The sequence below is a fragment of the Megalopta genalis genome, unplaced genomic scaffold (genome assembly GCF_051020955.1).
Source record: "Megalopta genalis isolate 19385.01 unplaced genomic scaffold, iyMegGena1_principal scaffold0055, whole genome shotgun sequence".
Taxonomy (NCBI): domain Eukaryota; kingdom Metazoa; phylum Arthropoda; class Insecta; order Hymenoptera; family Halictidae; genus Megalopta; species Megalopta genalis.
The window spans coordinates 590001-595000 of record NW_027476124.1 but is presented as its reverse complement, the minus strand read 5'-3'; the positions used below and the strand labels follow the sequence as shown (position 1 = coordinate 595000).

General features: G+C 54.2%; 1 pseudogene; it reads right to left on the bottom strand.

Moving 5' to 3' along the window:
- The window catches only part of LOC143261546 (large subunit ribosomal RNA), a 10447-nt pseudogene that overhangs the window by 2360 nt on the left and 3087 nt on the right, over positions 1-5000 (bottom strand).

Genomic DNA, 5000 nt, shown 5'->3' with positions numbered 1-5000 from the left:
GGGAGAGTTCCCTTGGACGGCCCAGGTCGCATCGCACTCATTACGGCAGGACGCGCTTTTAGGTCCGCCCTGACCGCGGCGAGCTGCCCTTCGACGAAGCTATTCCGTTGAATAAGCTCCTGGACCAGCTCGTTGAGTGCCTCAACCTCGGCGAGTATCTTTGACCCGGACTCCTTATTGACTTTCGACTCAGGTCGAAAGCAAAAGGTCCGTATTTCGGACACTCGCCTAAAGGCTTCGTCTCTTACGAGATCGAGAGGCCGTACCTTCTGCCCGGAGAACGTCCCCTTCGGTCTCCTGGCCCGGTTTACTGCGGCCTTGCCGGTGGGTGCGCCCGGCTTGGCTCGCTTTGACTTTTTGGTGACGGTTTGCCAACCGTCACCAGTAGGGTCCTCGACACGCTCGGGTGCCGACTGCACCTTCACGAGTGACGTGTCTCCGACTCGTTCGATTACTTCCACGTTACCGGTGTCCGGCGTACCTTCTACCGTGGGCTCGGTTTTCACCGAGACCGCTCGCGTGGGAGTCACACATCTTTGCAAGATCACACGAGGATTGGCGATATTAATCACCTTCCCGGATCTTGTCTTTCTCACAGACGCGGGGGGACTGACAGCTGCATTTGCAGTTCCCGCGTCTGCGGCGACGGCTTCACTCCGAGTAGGAGCTGGACCCGTCGTCTTTGGACGCTTAGTTTTTTGTTCATTAATTTTATTAAGACCCATAATGTGTCTTGGTCTTTCATCCAGTGCGCTCCCCGGCCACCACCGACCCGCACAATTTGGAACCCGCCAAAGGCTGAGTTAGGGCTACGCACCGAATATAGTCTGCTGGCTGGGTCGGTTTCCTTACCCAGCCCGCGTCCTCGCCCAGCAGAACCCACTTGCCCGAAGCGTGTGGTCGTTCCAAGCCGATTGACTGGACCAGGGCTGCTTTTCTCGTCCAGCCGCCCATCTAGCCGAAGCAGAGGCCAAAGGTACGTGTTGGGGACGTCTCACCCGCAGGAGAGGGCCCCCTCAGATCCCAGGATCCTCTTTTCCGACGACAAGGGTCGCCACGCACGGCAAACACGTGGGAGACAGCAGTCGGAGAGGCTGCCTCTTCCTCTCCACCACACTTCGTTCAGTTCGCTGCGTATTTAAGAACACGAGCTATCCAGCGGTACCTTTTTCGTGGAGGCTCAAGTGTGGCTAGGGCACGTTTGCCCCTTGCGGCCTGGGTTGCCCAGGGGATTGATTGCATCCCATGTATTCCTGAGCCCAGCGGAGTGTTGTCTAGTGGCGTGTTCCGCCCACGAAAAACGGTCTGAAAAACCGTTTAACGTAAACTGGGGAACTGATGCCACGAGTGACAACAGTTCCCCAGTCGGAAGTCATACAGCACATACAGTGCTGTACAAAGAACACGCCACAGCCCGTATGCTAAATCAGGGCCTCGCCATTATGCGAAGTACTACATGTACGACGCACTGACGGTCTCTAATGCCTTCATCGCCGATACACCCATCGACTCGGCCGATCAACCCTCCTACGCGAGGGCTAGTTCGGGGGTTATCTCCCGCCCTGGGTGGCCACAGACCGCCACCGCCAGTAGATAGATAGGGACAGATGGGAATCTCGTTAATCCATTCATGCGCGTCACTAATTAGATGACGAGGCATTTGGCTATTTTTTTTTTTTTTTTTTTTTTTTTTTTTTTTTTTTTTTTTTTTTATAGAGAGGAAAATCTTTTATAGACACCACGGAATTCTTCGACGTGGTAGTGTGGGATTCCATATACCCACTAAAAACCTCTCTCTTCTCACGCCTAGATGTTATGGCGGAGGACGGCTTTATTTCCTGGTGCCGAATTTGCGATGTTGGGGCCCAGGTTGCCCATTACAGTGGCCGTGAATCGGGCGATCACCCAACGCCCTCCCTATTACCCGGATGACAGATGTTGTTTGTCATCTTATTCCATCTTGTCCAGTTCGTGTGCGATCCCTGAAGGGCCCTCGTAGTTATTGATCTTAAGAGCCCTTTGAGTCCCAGTGCGGAGATCGATTCAGCCGAAAGCGATGCCCACACGCCGCGCCAGGAGATGGTGACCGACGTCACTCCAACAGTCTCCGCCAAAACCCCAAATTCCTGGGCGACGCGATGCCTTAACAGCGGGGTGTCGTATTTAGCGACTTTCCTCGCATGTGCATCATTAAGCGACGTCGCACCGCTAACGACCTGGCTGTCAATGACCCTGACAGCTCCATCCTTAAAGGCCACCAAATCAGGCTTCTGCAGACCCGACTGCAGGACATAATGCGGGTTCTCCCTAACCTTCCACCCACTCTGCCTCAGACCAAATGCTACGATTCGGCATATGGCATCGTGTCTGAGTATTCGACCCCCATGAGTCCGGTGACATCCCTGCACTATGTGTGCCGCCGTCTCCGTTACGGCGCACCCAGCACGACACAACACAGGAGCCCCATTCCCACGACGGCCTCTTGATGTTCTTACTCTGGTGGGCAGGGCGTTAATACGTACATGGTGATATTGCACGTAATCCCTGCCGGGGATCCCCGCAGAACAGGCGTCAACCCAAGAGCTGCTATCGATGACTTTAGCAGCCTCACGCAATTCTCCTCCATCGTTAGACTGATGGAGTAAAGATGCCCAGTATTTGGCACGATCCTCAGGCTGGAAGAGCGCCCGACCTTGGATAGTCAGAGCACTCTCCGCCCGTCGAACCGCTGCCATAACTGCCGGATGTTGGGAGGCATCTCTTGCAGCCGCACAGGAGGACCTCGCCATTGATGTTAACCTGGCGTGCATCATACCCGGTATCGATGTTCGAAACGCGGGGATGCCAAGTCCACCCTCCTTGCAACTGGCGTGGAAATACCCAAGTGGTACATCTTTGGGCAGACGCAACCACCTTCGAACGGCCAGCCGCGTCTGTTTATCTAATGCCTTCAAGATTTTAAGTGGGCATCTTGTCAAAACCAGTTGGTGATAAAAACGCGGAATGAGGAAACAGCGCAAGATCTTGAGGCGCTGTTGAGGCTTGAGTGGCGCCTTGGTGATATTGGCCAACTCTCTGTCTAGCTTGCCCCCAGGTTTTTCAATACCCATTGGCGAGATCTTAATGCCCAGATATCGGAAGCCCTCGGTAGGTCCCAGTTGTTTTATAGACCGACCGTTGACCTCAAACTTGCTGGCGGAGAGTATCTTGTACTTCTTTTCTTTACCAGCGATCTGGATGGACATAGCCAGACATTTATCGGAGTTGAATTCCAACCCGTACTTTCGTGCCTCTTCCTCAGCCGTTCGAAGCATGCCCTGCATTCCTGAAACGGAGGACGCGAACAAGATCAGGTCATCCGCATACGCCAGTATATTGACCCTTTGCTCCCTGATAACATAGCCGACCTCCTCGGGTAACACCCCTATCACCCGGTCCATGACGATCGAGAATAGCAGGGACGACAAGGGATCGCCCTGCCGCACACCCCTCGCTACCCGGATCGGATCCGATGTCTCTCCACGGACCTGAAGCACGGTTCGGCTATTACGGTACGTCGCTGTTATGTACCTCACAAAGAGCTCCGGGAGTCCCAATCCCCTTAGTGCCGATGTTATGGCATGGTGACTAACGCTGTCAAACGCCTTGGCCACATCTAAGGACACAACGTGAAGCTGCTTTAAGCAGCTCCGTGCGTCACGAAGGGCAGTTGATAGTACAAGCACGTTCTCAGCACAGCCATCGTGTACTCCTCGTTGCCGCTCATCGATGAGACCGGCTTTTGCCAATCTCACCGCCAAGATTTTATGCAGCTGACGAACGACGACTGAAGCCACACTTATAGGACGGAACTCGGATGGTGTTGAGCTTCCGTCCTTCTTAGGGATAAATACCGTCCTGCTGATGAGGAGCTCAGATGGAAATGCCCCTACCGCAAGGATGACATTATAAAATAAGGTTCTTAGAACTACTGGCACACTCCTCCATTGCCTGCTCGAGATGTTATCGAGACCCGATGCCGAGGAGAGCGGGATCTCATTGGCCTGGATCTCATGGCCACGAACCGGCTCAGCGATCCAATGCAGGTCCTCCCTTTCCTGAACCGGATGAAGGTGTTCAATGGGGACAGAAGGACTGGTGAGCATAGGTGTCCAGTACTCCACCATCTCGCCAACGGTTGGTGTTTGAGCCTGCACCGGGCCATCCAGTACAAGCTTGGCCGCGCGAGACATGTCCTTCTTCCAGAGTTCCTGCATGGCCGCATACTCCCTTCTCCTCAGTCTCCACCTCGGCACGGGCCCGGCAGGTGCAGCTTTAGGTGGCCGGAGCAGTGGTGTTCTCCGCTCCTTTACTTTCGCAGAAGGCGTCGGAAAGACTCGTTGAAGCCATCGACAACAAGCACTCGGTGTTATTGGTTCTCGATTAAGAACCGTTCTCGCAAGACTTACGAGTTCCTCCGCTTCATGGGATTTCACCCTTTCGGCCGGATCAATCAGCTTACGGATAGCGTCAATATATTGGCACTGATGTTGCTGTGCCGACGCAGAGTGCTCCTGAACAGGAGTAGGCGAATCCGCCTGTCGATGACTTGTGTCGTGATGTTGAGTGACACTGGAGGTTGAAGGTTGAGACTCAACGGCAGTTCCACGCTCGCGGCATACACCGATCTTCTGTGTAACAAGAGCTTTATACGTCAATTTCTTTCTGAGGCCCTTCAGTCGATCAAGACTGAATTTATTGTCGAAGACCGTGAGCAGATGTTCGTTCATAAATTTGACGTTGCCCTGCACACTCGCAAGCGCCTCAGCCGCCGCCACCATCTCAGTCTCCTCCTGAGTCCACCTAACCTTCTTTACCGCCACCTGCACTCGTTGGTTGGCCTCGTCTGGATGAGCTCTCCTCACATGGACCCCCAACCCGATGGAAGTGGGAAAGGATCGCGAACAATGGGGACATGGATGTAGTGCCCCCCGTGACGCAAGATGTTGTGCGTCGTTACT